The sequence below is a fragment of the Etheostoma spectabile genome, unplaced genomic scaffold, assembly GCF_008692095.1.
Source record: "Etheostoma spectabile isolate EspeVRDwgs_2016 unplaced genomic scaffold, UIUC_Espe_1.0 scaffold00002389, whole genome shotgun sequence".
In the NCBI taxonomy this organism is placed as follows: Eukaryota; Metazoa; Chordata; class Actinopteri; order Perciformes; family Percidae; genus Etheostoma; species Etheostoma spectabile.
This window is the reverse complement of record NW_022602892.1, coordinates 21,761-40,000: the sequence shown is the minus strand read 5'-3', so window position 1 is coordinate 40,000 and position 18,240 is coordinate 21,761. Positions and strand designations below refer to the sequence as shown.

The window sequence follows — 18,240 nt, the reverse complement described above, 5'->3', positions numbered from 1 at the left end:
CAAATATCTTCTGTTCCAGCTTCTGGAGGACGGCATTCATTCACTTTGTGAGAACGAGCTGAAGAAGATTCAGAAGCTTCTGAGACAGAGTACCCAGAATGGCCCAGAGAGTCAGAGTGAGGGTGAGGATGAAGAGCAGAGGAGCAGCAGAGAGGCGTTTCAGAAGATCACACGCACTTCCTGAGGAGAATGAACCAGGACGGCTGGCTGACCGTCTGCAGAGCAGTAAGAGGATTTCTCTAAAGATTTAACTTGCTGGACTAGTGGGACGTTTACTAATTGTCTCCAGAGAAGGGTCAGAGTCTGTTCCTGTTTCTTTATAAATCACCTACTGATCTTCTTTGTTCTGTATTCATTCAGGAAGTCCAGCAGGAGTTTCTAAGTGTAAAACTCTCTCTAGTTAGACCGGAAGTTCCAGCGGTGTGTGTGAGGGGATTGCTAAAGCAGGACACCAAACTGTTCTGGATCAGATGTTCACAGAGATCTACCTCATGAAGAGGGGCTGCAGGGGGTCAATGATGAACGAGGTCAGACAGATTGAAACAGCATCCACGAAACCAGACACACCAGAACAACAATCAGACAAGAAGACATCTTTAAAACCCACCTGGAAGAGATGAACCAATCAGAACTGTGATGACAAAGGGAGTGGCTGGCATCGGAAAACAGTCTTAACACAGAAGTTCACTCTGACTGGGCTGAAGCAAAGCCAACCAGGACATCCAGTTCTTATTCCCATTCACCTTCAGAGAGCTGAATGTGCTGAAAGAGAGAAAAGTTCAGCTTGGTGGAAACTTGTTGATTACTATTTCTTAGTGAACCAAAGAAGCAAGAATCAGCAGGTTTGAAGAGGTCCCGGGGTCTTCATTCATCTTGACGGCCTGGATGAGTGTCGACTTCCTCTGGAACTTCCTCAACACCTAAAATCTTGACTGATGTTACAAAGTCCCACTCAGTGGGTGTGCTGCTGACAACCTCATCAGGGGGAATCTGCTTCCTCTGCTCGCCTCTGGATAACCACACGACCTGCAGCAGCCAATCAGATCCCTCCTGGGTGTGTTGACATGGTGACAGAGGTCAGAGGGTTCACTGACGCCCAGAAGGAGGAGTACTTCAGGAAGAGATTCAGAGATTAGGACAACGGGCCAGCAGGATCATCTCCCACATCAAGACATCACGAAGCCTCCACATCATGTGCCACATCCCAGTCTTCTGCTGGATCACTGCTACAGTTCTGGAGAAGGTGTTGAAGACCAGAGACCGAGGAGAACTGCCCAAGACCCTGACTGAGATGTACATCCACTTCCTGGTGGTTCAGTCCAAACAGAAGAATGTCAAATATGATGGAAGAACTGAGACAGATCAAACCTGGAGTCCAGAGAACATGGTGATGATCAAGTCTCTGGGAAAACTGGCTTTTGAGCAGCTGCAGAAAGGCAACCTAATCTTCTATGAATCAGACCTGACAGAGTGTGGCATCGATATCAACGCAGCCTCAGTGGTCTCAGGAGTGTTCACACAGATCTTTAAAGAGGAGAGAGGACTGTACAAGGACAAGGTGTTCAGCTTCGTCCATCTGAGTGTTCAGGAGTTCCTTGCTGCTCTTCATGTCCATCTGACCTTCACCGACTCTGGAGTCAACCTGCTGTCAGGAACAAAAACATCATCAACATAGTTCTACCAGTGTGCTGTGTACAAGGCCTACAGAGTCTAAATGGACACCTGACTTGTTCCTCCTCCGCTTCCTCCTGGTCTTTCTCTGCAGACCAATCAGAGTCTCCTACGAGGTCTGCTGCACAGAGAGAAGTAATATCAGACCAATCCTGAAACAGTGAAGTACATCAAGGAAGATGGATGAGATCTGTCTGCAGAGAGAAGCATCAATCTGTTCCACTGTCTGAATGACTGAATGAGGTCTCTAGTGGAGCAGATCCAACAGTCCCTGAGTTCAGGACGTCTCTCCACAGATAAACTGTCTCCTGCTCAAGGTCAATGGTCAGCTCTGGTCTTCATCTTACTGTCATCAGAAGAAGATCTGGACGTGTTTGACCTGAAGAAATACTCTGCTTCAGAGGAGCTCTTCTGAGGGCTGCTGCCAGTGGTCAAAGCCTCCAAAAAAGCTCTGTACGTGGGATTTATTCATCAATAAATACTCTATCTTTTTATAACAGGAGTTAATAATAAATAACTTCCTGTTGTCTCTCCAGGCTGAGTGGCTGTAACCTGTCAGAGAGAAGTTGTGAAGCTCTGTCCTCAGTTCTCAGCTCCCAGTCCTCTAGTCTGAGAGAGCTGGACCTGAGTAACAACAACCTGCAGGATTCAGGAGTGGAGCTGGTCTCTGATGGACTGAAGAGTCCACACTGCACTCTGGAGACTCTCAGGTCAGACCAACTTACTGTTTGTCTTTAATTTGATGATGTTTCTATATACTTTAAGCTTCATTTAATTTAAACAGCCCTTCTCATGTCAGGACTAATTTCAGAAGGTCTTTGAATGTTTCCTAAGTATTTTTTTGTATTCATAATCATATGTCACAAAGCCTGAAATATGAATTGTGGCTGAGTTCTAGAAATATTTTTTTTATTTTATTATCATGTGACTTTGATACCTGGTTCAGTCTTGATTAGTTATCTGCAACTTGTTTAGAATTAAACAGAAAGGACTTAAACTGAAAGAGGATTTAATATACTAAATCTATAAATTCCAGACTCAACATTTAAATCTGCAACTTGTTTAGAATTAAACAGAAAGGACTTAAACTGAAAGAGGATTTAATATACTAAATCTGAACTGAGTTGAACTTTGACATTTAGTTTCTTCTTATTTACAGATTTATTCTTTTTTATGACACTCTTATGACATCATACTTAAGTTTATCACAAGCATTCAACATCAACACACATCTGGATATGTGTTTTCATTGGACAAGAAGGGAAGGGATGTTTTTGAGGGTATAACAGCTGATTTCCGTCCATGTTAATGTCTCCCATTCAGTTCTCAGCTCGCCGCCACAGGGGGCAGACCGTTCTCTTAACACAAACCTGGGGTCCGACCGCTCCCACACGTTACACTTCTTCTACTTCTTTTTAATTGCGCCTTGCAACCAGAGAAAAGAAAGCTGCAATACAATGTGCTTTGATCCAATGACGCCGTGACATCTTCATAACTTCAGAGTCAGAGAGACGTCAGAACCAGTCCAGCCTGTTCCCAAAGCAAGTTAGTGTGAGAGAAGTCCCCCATCAGGAATCTTTAGTTTGCCTATTTATTTTAGACTGATATATATTTTAAATAATAAAAAAAATGTCAAGTATTTTATTCATTAGCATGATAGTTGACGTGAGCTTTTACTTTGAAAAGTAGAGAGATAGCCTAAGTGTTTAATATTTTATTCCAGATGCAAGGTTTTATTTTGAATTTAGATCTCGGGGACGGCCCCAGGTGGGATGACAAAGAATTTTTTTTTAGTTTGCCTATGATCTGCTTTTATTTTATAGACAGACATATATTTTGTAAGTATTTTATTCATAGCATGATAGTCGACGCAAGCTTATTTTACTCCAGATGCAAGCTTTTATTTTGAAAATAGAAGCTCGGTATGGCACCAGGCGGGACAGCATGACATGGGACGCTCCATGCTGCAGCCATACACTCTTGGACCCAGTCAGTGTGAGAGAAGTCCCCCATCAGATGATGGAGTTCTACTCTGTCCACTAGATGGAGCTAACTGACCATCTAATGAGCTAAAGATCAGCAACTTGTACAGCAGCAGGTTCTTCCCAAGTGGCTTCCATGTGACATACATTGACTTATACGTTGTTCATTTAGCTTTTAATACTTACTACCTTGATACTTCCTCCATAACAGCTCCTGTTCATCATGTAGCCCCTTGGGGAAAGAATTCCCGCCCCTTCCCTAGGACAACGTGTGTAGGAGACAGGCTAAATGAATTCACATACATCTGCTTATACCATTTATACGGGTTATTTAGGTGTGAGAAGCTAGCTGCTACTCTGGGCTGTGGACATTAGCTGTAGAAGCTAGCTGCTAGTCTGGGCTGTGGACATTAGGTGTAGAGCTAGCTGCTAGTCTGGGCTGTGGACATTAGCTGTAGAAGCTAGCTGCTGGTCTGGGCTGTGGACATAGGTGTAGAAGCTACTGCTAGTCTGGGCTGTGGACATTAGCTGTAGAAGCTAGCTTCTAGTCTGGGCTGTGGACATTAGCTGTAGAAGCTAGCTGCTAGTCTGGGCTGTGGACATTAGCTGTAGAAGCTAGCTGCTAGTCTGTGTTGTGGGACATTAAGTGTATAGAAGCTAGCTGCTGGTGTGGGCTGTGGACATTAGGTGTAGAAGCTAGCTGCTAGTCTGTTTGTGGACATTAAGTGTATAGAAGCTAGCTGCGGGTCTGGGCTGTGGACATTAGGTGTATAGAATAGATTTGTCATTAATTAAAAACAAAATAGTTGGAATTTATGACCCCTGTCCTATTTTCCTACAGGGGAGATCCCCCCCCCCCCGCCCAGTTGTACAGTTTAGTTTAATGTAACTAAGTAACTTTTACTTAAAGTACATTTTAAATGAACTACCTATTACGTGAGTAATTTTCATATAGGTATTTTTACTTGTACTTAATATTTATATCAAAGTATTGGTACTTTTACTTGTGTACAATATTTTAGTAGTTTTTCTTTTGTGTCTTTTTTCCAGAAACGTAGTTTGTCATTCTGCAGAACCTGTAGAACTCTTTTAGGTTGGGCTGTTAAAAATAAGAAGAGTGAGTCCGAGTCTGATCTGGCACTGAGCTGCAGGGCAGGTGGACCCTGGGTTCTTGCTGCCAGGGTTGGTCTCTGTCTTAAAGGGCTGAGTATGAACACTACGTTTCTGTCAACTATCTTCATGTGTTCAACTTATCTGCCGGTGATGAAGCGTGTTAAGCTAAAAGTAGGGATTATTTACATGAAGTCTGGTGGAGATATGCCACGCTATACACGCTAAAAGTAGGGATTATTTACATGAAGTCTGGTGGAGATATGCTGCTCTATACACGCTTTAAGTAGGGATTATTTAAATGGAGTCTGGTGGAGATATGCCGCGCTATACACGCTAAAAGTAGTGATTATTTAAAAGGAGTCTGGTGGAGATATGCTGCTCTATACACGCTAAAAGTAGGGATTATTTAAATGGAGTCTGGTGGAGATATGCCGCGCTATACACGCTAAAAGTAGTGATTATTTAAAAGGAGTCTGGTGGAGATATGCTGCTCTATACACGCTAAAAGTAGTGATTATTTACATGGAGTCTGGTGGAGATATGCTGCTCAATACACGCTAAAATAGTGATTATTTACATGGAGTCTGGTGGAGATATGCTGGCTCTGACTTGAGTTATGTATGCAGTAAGTGCTACTTGTTGGGGTAGTTTTGCTGACCTCTGAAGTCCAAGATTTCCTCCATAAAGGAATGTTTAAAAAGGACATTCTCAAATTACTGGTTGGACAATGCTGAAATGTTTTCTAAGTCACTCCTATTGCCTTAACTTTAGCATAGACTTGACTGATGAATTCAGTAAGTTGACTTGACTGTTGAATTCAGTAAGTGCTACTTGTTGGGGCAGTTGAACATGACAATGCTACAGACTGTAACGGAAGTTGGATGTCATTGTAATCACATTCAGATCATCTCAAATAGAAACACTGATGACTGTTGTGTTCATAACTGCTTCTCTCTGGGGTTGTCTTGGTAGTGAGTTCAAGTTCATCAAGCAATGGTGGTATAGTGGTGGGCATAGCTGCCTTCCAAGCAGTTGACCTGTGTTTGATTCTCAGCCATCGCATTTGCTTTTTTTTGGTGATTATACATTCTTTATTTGTCCAGAAGTCAGCGGAAAGGTTAAAACATTAAATCTCTTTTATGATTCAAATAAGGGAACATATCAAACAATCAAGCTGCCTCCATGAGGACCCACAGACACAGGCAGTGCACTACAATTTGCACTTTGCCCGTGTCTGGTATTACTAACCAATTAAATAGGTTGTGAACATTCATACAAACAAGTATAGTACCACTTTTTGGGTTGTAGTGGTCGAGTGTTTAAGATGGACTTGAATTCCTTTGGGTTATCCCGGCAAATGTCCAAATCCTGCCGACAACAATAGGCATCCCCTAACTGTGGTAGCAAAGCATTGACAGATCACATTATACCAAATCGCAGATGTGCCTACATGAACAAATATGGGTTACTCATAGGTACTGGAAGCCACCCGTCTCCACCAATGCATCTCTGAGCATTTATTTTCAGTCTCATTTTCAGATGTGTGTTACAGATTTGGAGTGAACGTTGTATTGTCCAGCAGAAAGGCAACAGATTTGTTACTTTTTGACTCTAATTTATACCTTAGCAGTGCAAGCAATTTTTCTCAGGTTGATTTCGTCAGGTTTTGAAGCCATATACAACATTAACATTACACGGTTTACCCAGGTTTCATCTTTTATTCAGTGATTCAGAAAAAGTAACAAAAATCAGCCAATGTTCGGGGTGTAGATTACTAGTAAATGAATGCTTTGCACGTTTGCGGACGGGGTTCCATCACTGGCATCTCCAGCAGGGTATTATGGTCCACTCTGTAAAAAAAGCTGCAAAGATCTTAATATGACAGAGGAAATGAAATAATGCCAAAAGTATTTACAAAGTTAGCAAAGTGGAAGATTAAATTACTTAACAAGTGTCAAACAAACTCTGTGCACTTTACCCATGTCCGTGCTTTACTCAGCAGTTGAGAAGAATTTCAGCAAATTTGTGTGGCACAGTTGGGGCTTGTCGGGACCTCCTTGCATTCATGGTAATTAAGCAAATGTCACAGTAAACTTACCAGAGGCCCAAACTTGTAATTCAAAATGTATTATGTCAAGTATAAAGTCAACTTTGTCACTTATTCAAATTGGAATTATGTCCTTGAAACATGTGTGTATCCTAGAAATTCCATGATAACTGTATGGTATGTCCTTGGTTTAATCCCTCACATTCCAGTCCATCCCCAAAACAGTCTTTCATTTGAAATTTTAGGGATTAAAGAAAACTCTCCAGTCTCCATTTGATTGCAGGCACCTCATGTCCCAGGGGGATGTTTTACAAATAGATGTAGAGAGCATTTAACTTTCAGTTCTGGAATAAAAAAGCACAGTTTTTCCTATTCTCTGGTAATTAAAACCATCCGTATGGTTGTGTACACAATGCTTTATAATGCAGCAAAATGAACAACATCCTCTATTGATTTTGGAAACATTCATTCATATCCATGTGAATCATTTTGACTTTGTAGATTTGCCCAACAGTTTGTCCTAACTGTTTTCTTTGTAGTGAGTGACATTTCTCCAACGTCCTCCTGAAGCGCTGAAAGGTGGGTGACTTAACAGCCCTTCATGAATTCTAACCAGCCTTTATAAGATGTTCTAGCAGCTGATCCCAAAACAATAACATCCATAATCTAGTACTCTTCTTATTAAAGCAACATTCTTTATAGCAACTGCCCAAACAGTGTCTCTTAGACATATCATGGTATTCATACTTTCTCCTTCAACATTATTGATATGATTATGCCCAGAGCAATGATGGCAGTCTGACACTGATCAAACCATTAACTTCAATTTGAACCACTGCTCCAAAGGTTGTTTTGGTACGGGAGATCATGTGACATATGGGTCCGAAGCAGCAACTGCTTCGTAGTGTGCTCGAAGCATAAAAAAAGTTTGCCTTTGGTTTGGAGCAGCCTCTACAGTGACCATCATTAGTGTATTCGTATTGATTTATTTTCATTAATATGGAAGCTAATGTAAAATAATGTTCTTTAATAAAGCCCTAGAGGTGTTCTCAGTCCAGCACCTCTCCCGCTCATCTTTGTTAGTTTTACTCTGTCCAGCATTAACCGCTGACACCATACCTCACACTCATCCATGCTTACACATTCACCACTGACTAAACTGACTACCACCATCATTGAATTATCATGTCTTTTGTTATAGTCGTATTCTCGCGTTTCCTTCAACCTTTGCACACGGTCTTTTGTCCTGGCCTTTTCATGGGGTCATGACAAAGCATCTAGGGTCGATCTTAGCCTTTGTGTGAGTACATAGGTTTCCACATGCATTGTTTTTATTAAGATTTAAGACCAAATTGTTATTTTTTCCAAAGTTTTCCCAACCATTGCTTTTATTTTCATAGCCTCGTTGGCGCAGTAGGCACCGTGTCAGTCTCATAATCTGAAGGTCGTGAGTTCAACCCTCACACGGGGCAAGTGTTTTTAACACAAAAAAACCCACTGTGGATGGAAGTCTATCTCAGAAAAAAGTCAAAAAAATTTAATATCTTCAGGGGATGTAGCTCAGTGGTAGAGCGCATGCTTTACATGTATGAGGACCTGGCATCTCCAGCAGGTATTATGGTAGAGTCTTTAAAAGAGCTGCAAAAGATATTACCTCCTGTGGTAATCTGACTGGTAGACAGCACAACAAGCACTTTAAATGAAGATGTTTCTATTTACAGTATTTATTTACTGTAGTGTCATGTATTTATTGTTTTATGCTCCAGTTTTTATGGGTATTACAGCAGGAATTAGCACTGTAGTTTCTATTTTTATGGATGAAATCAACTTTACAAGCTTCAGTTCTTCAGCAGGTGGAGACATTTCATTTCAGACACTTTCAGCAACAGATGCTTTGTTAAACATCAACAGACTGGAAATATACTTACTGCTGATACAAAGCACAGGAATTAGGAGAGGATGGTTCCAATCCATCGACCTCTGGGTTATGGGCCCAGCACGCTTCTGCTGCGCCACTCTGCTTTGTTTTTTGAGGTGCTGGAAAATCTGTGATTCACATTTTGATGAAAGGTTTGGGAACCAGTGGCAACCAAGGTTCCAACAGCTTACAAGTAGTGAAGTTAAACATTTGGTAGACCTTGCAACTATCTTTTATGTGAGCTTCCTGATTACTCACACATTGATTATTCACATGTAACACTTGTGATTGGCTGGTATTTTAAAAAGGTCATTGTGAGTACAGATATGAACATCAGTAAGGAGTCTACCAAGTTGCCTCTTATCATTTTAGTTTGGACACCCAGTGAGGCTTACCCCGATGGTTTGGACTGGGTCAACTAGGGTGTTCGGCTGCTCTCGAGCAGACGGCTGTACTCACTCTGGTTTCTCTTCATAACACACAAGTCTTTCACCTTTTACTAAAGACTTCCTTGGAGGGGAACCCCAATGAGTTGAAACTATTTTTGGTTTGGCCGAGCCTTTTGTACTTGCTTTTTCTTACCTTTGCTTTTACTCATCAGCTCTGTTTTTTATCCCACCCAGGAAAGATATTTTAGACCTGGAACGAGCCATCTTTTATTTCTCGTGGAGGTCCAAGTGGGAACAAGTGCAAAGAAGAGTGATGAAGAAGCCAAAGGAGGGTAAGGAGTGCCGGACCTGTTATTGTTTTTATGGAGCAGATTTACAGCTATACACATAACAGCAGCCACGGCCCTATCCAGAAATCCTAAGACTGCAGCTATGGCACGGTTCTGGATGGGATCATACCTCAGAAGATTGAAGACCTTACCCTCTGATCTTAACATACCTGTTAGGGATGAGCGAGTACAGCATTATCTGTATCTGTATCTGTGCTCGGACTGGGCGGGGCCTAACCCGGGAGTGGACAGGATTTAATCCGGAAGCGGGTCGGTTGTCTTGAAATGGGCGGGGCTTTAACCGGTATGTTATTTTAAGCATGCAATTGATATGGGTTGATCAGAGGCGGGGGGGACTGTGTTCTACGGATCAGATAGATTTAATAAATTAGAAAATAAAATAAAAATCTCTGACAGGCATGATTCTCCTTTTTCAAATGAACAAGGAGAGTCATGTCCTGTTTGTTTGTTCCTCTTATTTTTTCCCAGCTTTTTCTGTCGCGTGAAGTTGAAGCAGGATATGGAAAATTGCCAACAAGCTCTAATACAATTTTGCTTGCTCCTAATGTGGGTTAAATTAACAGTCACCTGGATTTTAAATTTCAGATTAATGTTGTAACAGTTCCTGCCTTCAGGGCTCGTCCGGGAGTTGAACCCGGGACCTCTCACACCCAAAGCGAGAATCATACCACTAGACCAACGAGCCACGTAAAGCATCATAAAAGAAATTTTCCATCAAGTAAATGTGATCAGTCAGTGACTCGAAAGGCAATTGTTAAGTAGTTTGTTTGGCATGTAGTGTTTTTATGGCTCCACTGCCAGATTGAGCTTTCTGATTATAGGTTTCTTCAGCTTCAGGTTTGTTTTTAACTTCGGTTTGTAGTACTTACAGACTTATTAACCAGTACATTTCTGGTGAATGTGGGTTTCAGACATGCTGCTTGGTTTAAATGCGACTCCCATGCGTCTCTGCCATCGGAGATTGTTTTTTTTTGACAGTCAGCTGCCCCCCAGCCCCCGCCCCCTCTCTCTCGTTCTCTCTTCTCTCTCTCTGTCTCTCTCTTACTCACACACCACACACACACACACACACACACTCACACTTACCTGGTGTGTAATTAGAAAAAATAAATAAGAACCAAAAACAAAGTTATTACTAGAATACAACAAGAAACAACAACACGAGCGCAAATGACTAGGAGCCAAGTTACCACAGTAGTGCATGTAATGATCTGGTGCTGAAGAGGCGATCAGCCCGGGTTTATGTATTGCAGTGGGTGATGAGTGATGAGGAACAGCTGAGTGGATGACGGAACGTAGATGGAAAGCCACGCCTCTAGATCCCCTGGAACGCCCTCACGGCAAGACAGACAAGACACACAGAAGAAAGGGAAGACACGACACGGGTTGGGGAATGCAGCAGACCACAACACTCAGCCCTCGTGACAGGAAAAATGCACCAGATGACCTTCTATCCAAGCAGGGAGATGAGTACAGAGATTTGGGTGCTGGCAAGATGGATGTAGGTTGCCTATTGTTCATTTAGACTTACCAGCAACATTATTATGACACAAACCTGCTTGAAAAACAGCCACAAGACTTGTGCATGGAACACAAATGATTTGGAGGTTTCTGAAGCATTCAGGCATGCCAAATGGACAACTCATCTAGCAGAATGTGCAACTTTAAGCCTGAACAGGGACTTGAACCCTGGACCCTCAGATTAAAAGTCTGATGCTCTACCGACTGAGCTACCCAGGCTTCTAAACCTGCTACCTGTTGAAAAAACAATCTCCTGAACTACAAAATGAAGTAAGTGGTCACTGTGTCCAAACCCTTGTTATAGAAGTTATATATCATGACTTTAAAGATAATTGCAAATTGTTGACCCAATTGTCAGTCCATTTCCCATTCGGCAGGGACATTTCTGTATTCAGGTGGACATTGTGGACAGGAACATTGGTAGATCTTGATTCCCACCATAGGATTTAGCCTGTATTGCACATTCCCTTCACATCCCGTGCAATGTATTGCCATTGTCAAGCACATTGCCACCCTGGTGACTTTCTTCCATGTCTCCATGAACGCCCATATATTTGGGCTGACAGTTGAGAAACCTTCCCTTGTTAACTATGACATGGATGACTGAGAACCTCCTATATCATGACATGTTTAATTCACTATATTATATTTTTTTGAGACAGGTCCTACTGAATATCTGTAAGATCAGTCAGGATGGCCGAGCGGTCCAAGGCGCTGCGTTCAGGTCGCAATCTCCACTGGAGGCGTGGTTTCAAATGCCACTGCTGACAACAATTTTTTTCATTTGGAACTAATGTCTGAGACATGACATTGGGAATAAAGAACTTACCAGTTTTTTGTATTTAAGAGGAGATGAATGTGCATGAGAAACTAAATTACAAGTACAGCGTATTGTGAGCATCTTTATTGTCAACACATGTAAAGTTATTGACTATGATTTAACTGAGGGATTCGGTGAAAGTTATCTTTTGTTTTGTAAAACTATGGGTTGTGTACAAAACAGGAGAAAAGGGTTCTTTGTTGCATCCAGGTTATGTATAACAGATAAAAAGTGCAAATTGACATCATTCCATCCAATACGGGCAAGACGGGGTTGACAGATAGATTTTAAAATCCACACAGATAAACAGTCATCATAGCTGTTTGCAGGATTTCCTATGGGTAACAAGAGTTCACAGTCACACGTTTCCTTAGGGGCCCGTAGTGGATGAAATGGTAAAACATTTGGCCCTGGATGCATAGAATGCCTGCCATATTGAGCGACAAAATTTGGGTGTCCTGAAAAAAGGTTTTTTAACTCACATCTTTTTTTTGTTTCTTGTTATGTCTCGGCAAGAAGTATTATGCTTTTGGGTCGTCTGTCCATCTCTAGATCAGAATCAGAAATACTTTATTGATCCCTGAAGGGAAACACTGGAAAAGACTGTTCCTTCGAGCAGGATTTGAACCAGCGACCTAAGGATTTCAGCTTTATGCCTCTACAGTCCTCCGCTCTACCAACTGAGCTATCGAACGGAGCTAGCGCATACACACACACTTCCCATTATTGGAAATGTGATAACACAGGACCCCCTGGAGGAAATTTCTGAATCATCAGGGCCTGTAGCTCAATGATAGAGCGCATTTCCAGTCTCAATGCCGAGATGTATTACAAGATTTGAAGTGAACATTGTATTGCCCAGCAATGGTGGTATAGTGGTGAGCATAGCTGCCTTCCAAGCAGTTGACCTGGGTTAGATTCCCAGCCATCGCAGTAGCTTTCTTTGAGTGATGTTGCTTGCTCTATTTTACAAGAAGTCAGCAGAAAGGTTACTTGACCAACCTGGTTTGATAAAACATTAGATCTCTTTGGGCTGCGTGATTATGACCAAAATGATTGATCAATATGGAGATCACGATTAATTGTCACAATTATTTGTTGATTTTCTACTCTACGTCGTTTAGCTTTGGAACCCCCCTTTCTCCACAGCTTTCAACTGACAGATATGGGTGGGGGAGTGGTCACTGTGTCCAACACTTTCTGTGTGATTCAGGTGGACATTGTGGTCAGAAACATTGGTGGATCTTGATTCCCACCAGAGGATTTGGCCTGTATTGCACATTCCCTTCATATCCCGTGCAATGTATTGCCATTGTCAAGCACATTGCCACCCTACTGACTTTCTTCCATGTCTCCATGAACGTCCATATATTTGGGCTGACAGTTGAGAAACCTTCCCTTGTTAACTATGACATGGATGACTGAGAACCTACTATATCATGACATGTTTGATTTACTTTATTATAATTTTTGAGATGGGTCCTGCGAAGCAGTCAGGATGGCCGAGCGGTCCATTCAGGTTGCAGTCTCCACTGGAGGCGTGGGGTCAAATCCTATTTCTGACAGCTACTCTTTTTCTATGACATGATATTCCCAATGATATTGGGAATAAAGAACTTAGCAGTTCTTTGTATTTAAGTATTTAACAGCGTTTTGTGAGCATCTTTATTGTCAACACATGTAAAGTTACCATGTGTTTGTACACAGTAGACATATCTACTGCTGTATTCACTGTCTGTGGCAAGTCCTTTAAAACCTGTTCTTAACTTGCTTTTTCCCACATCCTCTGAATGCTTTGCTTACTAAATGACTTAAGTTGGCACTTTGTTTGGTTGAATGCACTCAGATTTGTTGTGATTGTTGTGTACCTTTAACATCACGCATGTGGAAATTATGAAAGAAACTGACTAGCAAACCCTTGCAAAACTTTTAAAGGTTCCATGGTGTAATGGTTAGCACTCTGGACTCTGAATCCAGCAATCTGAGTTCAAATCTCAGTGGAACCTGTTTTTAAGCCACAGCACAGGTGAAAAAAATCAACATTTCAACTTTCCACATCTAGTTTAAAGTAAGCTTACAGGTTTAAGAATATACACTGCATTGGCCAGTGATGGTGGTATAGTGGTGAGCATAGCTGCCTTCTAAACAGTTGACCTGGTTTCAATTCCCAGCCATCGCAGTAGTTTTTGTTGTGTGGTTACTTGCTTTATTTGTCAAGCAGTAACCAGAAAAGTTACTCGCCCAACCCAGATTTGATAAAATAATAAATTTCTATTATGGTACAAATAAGGGAGCATATCAATCAATCAATCTGCCTCCACGAGGATCCACAGACACAGGCAGTCCACTATAATTTGCAATTTGCCCGTGTCTGGTAACTACTACTAACCAATTAGAAAGTTTATGGACATTTGTGCAAATAGGTATAGTGCTAAGTTTCAGGTTGTCGTGGCCGAGTGGTTAAGGCGATGGACTAGAAATCCATTGGGGTCTCCCCGCGCAGGTTCAAATCCTGCCGACAACGAGAGGCATTCTTCAAGAATAGTAGAAAACTGATAAAGCATTACAGTATACCAAACTACAGATGTGCCTTCACAAACAGTATTGTGTTATCTCATAGGTACTGGAAGTCATCTGTCTCCACCAAAGTATTTCTTTTCAGTCCAACATGCCATCCCATCCACCGGGACTTCAGTGTACCGTTCCACCCCTTTAATACATGTCAATCAAGCTGAGCCTGTAAAGGCCACACAGTCTGATTAGTCAAGTGGAAACACCTGTGGGAGTGGAACATGGATGTGTAGAGATGGGCTTTCAAACAATGCACCTTTTTGACATGTCAAAGTAGGAAAAGCAAAGGTAGAAATAAAAATGAATTATGGCTTAACTCAGGTCACATTTTTACACGGGACACAAGGCATTACAAAGTCAAGAAAGTAGGTGTTAACCCTTTCAAGTAACCATGTCCACCATGGACTAAACATACTTCAAGACTGACTATAGCTTCAGTTAATCAGAAAGCTCAGCATGTTTTATTACCTTCACTGATGTTAGTTTTTCACATATTTACTACTATCACCACTCTGAACATATTCCCTTCATCAACACTCCATAAAGAAGCAAAGAACGATCATCAATGACAGAGAGCATATGAAGTGAATCATTACTCTCTGTCAGCTTCACGCTCAGAAAGGAATAGCATATCTCATCATCGTGGTCAGCGAGACCAAACACTTTAGAAACACATTCCTCAAGTCAGAAACTCTAGAAATGATCCCTGAAAGTATAGTCTTGGTTAGACTGAGGGGGGGAACTGCATCTCATTCCCTGCAGGGTGATTGTCACTCAGGGTTCAGAGGGACAGAAGCTAATCGTTACGTGCTCCAGATGACTCTGAGGTGAGAAAATCTATTTAGATCTTTAAGAAGACCGATATGTAGATTGAATTAGATTTTCAGTCACTGTTGTCTCAATACGTCAATGTCAGCCTACTTATTCTCTCCAATAAATGCTCCAGTCCTTTCTTTGCATTAATACTGGTTCTTAACAACGACCAAGCTCTTCATTCCCAGACCAAAGGATGGTTGAACCTGCTGCATTTAGACTTCAGCTACTCCTCCATCCCCCACACCTCAGTGAAGAGGAAAACACTTCAACTAAAGGGGAGCAATGCAGCGAGACGACCACCATTCAACTCATTCCAACAACTCCAAAGCTGTTCTGTTGGGTAAATTAAACTAAAAATAAATGCATAGTTGTATAAGTTCTTATGTTTATTTCTTGACTCCCAGGACATATGAGAAGTGTTTTAGAGAGACTGGCTCAGCTCGTACTGCTCTGTGTGTGATATCAATACATATCTGGAAGATTCATGCTCCCTTTAAGGTCCTACAACCATTTTTAACATTCAAGTGACCTCAGAGCAGCACAAATATTCTAATAGCCCAGTTTGTTCTGAAAGAAATGATGTTGATATCTTGACTGGAGACACCAGGGTTGATGTTTTACAAGCTTTTATAGAAAATAGAAGCAGACGGACAATGAGCTATGAAAATGACCTTAGGTCTCCGAGGGTTAAATAATAGGAAGTTGCTGAGCACACACAGTTACTGGAGTTAGAGAAAATGACATCCCAAACGACGCATACTTGTGTGTACTGCTATTGTGCATTACAAAGTCAAGAAAGTAGGTGATAACCCTTTCAAGTAACCTTGTCCACCATGGAATAAACATACTTCAAGATTAACTAAAATTTCAGTTATTTACAAAACTTTGCATGTTTTAGTACCTTCAGGTTTCCGCATATCTGCTACTACCACTCTGATCATATTCCCTTCCTCAATGTTCAATAAAGAAGCAAAGAACAATCATCAATGACAGAGAGCATATGAAGTGAATCATTACTCTCTGTCAGAAACTGCATCTCATTCCCTGCAGAGTGATTGTCACTCAGGGTTCAGAGGGACAGAAGCTAATCGTTACGTGCTCCAGATGACTCTGAGGTGAGAAAATCTATTTAGATCTTTAAGAAGACCGATATGTAGATTGAATTAGATTTTCAGTCACTGTTGTCTCAATACTTCAGTGTCAGCCTACTTATTCTCTACAATAAATGCTCCAGTCCTTTCTTTGCATTAATACTGGTTCTTAACAGTCTTCCACTTTCTCAGATTATGGAAAACCACAATATAAATTACCATAGTTATGCGGACGACACACTAATTTACATTACCTTATCGCCAGGGGACTATAGGCCAATACATAAACTGACTAAGTGCATCGAACAAATTAACGGCTGGATGTGCCAGAACTTTCTGAAATTAAATTAAGGAAAAACTGAGGTGGTTGTTTTTGGAGCAAAAGAGGAACGATTAAAAGTCTGCGCTCAGCTTCAAACAACAATGTTAAAAACAACAGACAAAGCCAGAAATCTTGGTGTAGTCATGGACTCTGACCTGAACTTTAACAGCCACATTAAGACAATTACGAAGTCGGCCTATTGTCACCTTAAGGATATATCAAGGGTTAAAGGACTTATGTGTCAACAGGATTTGAAAAAAACCTGTCCAAACCTGCTGCTCTTGTCCTCACTAAGACCAAGAGACTGGATCACATCTCTCCAGTTCTGAAGTCTTTACACTGGCTTCCTGTGCCTCAAATAATTGATTTCAAAGTACTTTTGCTGGTTTATAAATCCCTAAATGGTTTAGGGCCAAAATACATTTCTGATCTGCTACTACACTATGACCCCCCCAGACAATTCGGGATTGCACTGCTTATTAGTTTGTCGTGGCCGAGTGGTTAAGGCAATGGACTAGAAATCCATTGGGGTCTCCCCATGCAGGTTCGAATCCTGCCGTCAACAAAAGCCAAAGTACTTTTGCTAGTTTATAAATCAAATACATTTCTGATCTGCTACTACACTATGACCCCCCCAGACCTCTCAGGTCATCTAGGACATATCTGCTTTCTGTCCCCAGAGTCAGAACTAAACAGGGGGAAGCATTTTAAGCTTCATTAGCATTGTGTTGGGGTGATGGGGGCAAGTGGGGCTTGAAAATTCCCCCTTCCCCCGATATTGCTATCACTTTTTACTGACAAAATCAAGTCTGTGTTTTGGTAAAAATATTTTGTATCAAATGTTTCCTGTTGTCAAATTAAATCGGAAAGCTGAATCGGGCCGTGGAGCCATGAAAAGACCCCAAGCCAATCTACCATAGTCTTTCAAGTCAGTGACAAATCCAAGCTGCATTTCCTGTTTACCAAAAATTCAAGTTCCAATGTTGGTAAAATGTTTTGGTTCAAAAGTAGTCTTTTGTCTAAAATAATCAGAAAGATCAATCTGGCAGTGGAGCCATAAAAACACTACATGCCAAACAAACTACTTAACAATTTCCTTTCGAGTCACTGACTGATCAAATTTAAATGATGGAAAAGTGCTAACACAACAGGTTTATGTGGCTCAATGATCTGGCGGTATTATTCTAGCTTCGGGTGTGTGAGGTCCTGGGTTCAACTCCCTGACGAGCCCTGAAGGGAGGAGCTCTTACAACCTTAATCTGTAATTCACTATCAAGTTTATTGTTAAATTAACCCAGATTATGAGCAAGCAAAATTGTATTAGAGCATGTTGGCAATTTTTCAAATCCTGCTTCAACTGCACGCAATAGAAAAAAACTGGGAAAAGATATGAGGAACAATGAGCAGAACATGACTCTCCTTGTTCATTGTTCTAGGTTTATGATTCTCGCTTAGGGTGCAATAGGTCCTGGATGAGACTACTTTGGATTTAAGTAGAGGAATGGATTGAATAATCTGGGTTATTTATTGAATATGATGGAAAAGAGTGTCACACGCAAGGCAAATTCATCACAATACTACTATCACTTCTTAGTGGCAAAATCAAGTCGCTTTCCAGCCGCTGCATTT

General features: G+C 41.3%; 5 non-coding genes and 1 pseudogene across 5 annotated transcripts; 3 read left to right on the top strand and 3 right to left on the bottom strand.

Moving 5' to 3' along the window:
- The first annotated feature begins 9,186 nt into the window (after positions 1 to 9,186).
- On the top strand, positions 9,187 to 9,288 carry LOC116675883 (uncharacterized; annotated as a pseudogene).
- Positions 9,289 to 10,083: 795 nt separating this feature from the next.
- Positions 10,084 to 10,155, bottom strand: trnap-ugg (transfer RNA proline (anticodon UGG)). Its single transcript has one exon. It is a non-coding gene; the product is annotated as a tRNA-Pro (tRNA).
- Positions 10,156 to 11,137: 982 nt separating this feature from the next.
- trnak-uuu (transfer RNA lysine (anticodon UUU)) lies at positions 11,138 to 11,210 on the bottom strand. Its single transcript has one exon. It is a non-coding gene; the product is annotated as a tRNA-Lys (tRNA).
- A 2,535-nt stretch (positions 11,211 to 13,745) lies between these two features.
- On the top strand, positions 13,746 to 13,817 carry trnaq-cug (transfer RNA glutamine (anticodon CUG)). The gene has a single exon. It is a non-coding gene; the product is annotated as a tRNA-Gln (tRNA).
- Positions 13,818 to 14,253: 436 nt separating this feature from the next.
- On the top strand, positions 14,254 to 14,335 carry trnas-aga (transfer RNA serine (anticodon AGA)). The gene has a single exon. It is a non-coding gene; the product is annotated as a tRNA-Ser (tRNA).
- Positions 14,336 to 14,888: 553 nt separating this feature from the next.
- On the bottom strand, positions 14,889 to 15,104 carry LOC116675882 (small nucleolar RNA U3). Its single transcript, XR_004328560.1, has one exon. It is a non-coding gene; the product is annotated as a small nucleolar RNA U3 (small nucleolar RNA).
- Between the last annotated feature and the right edge of the window lie 3,136 nt (positions 15,105 to 18,240).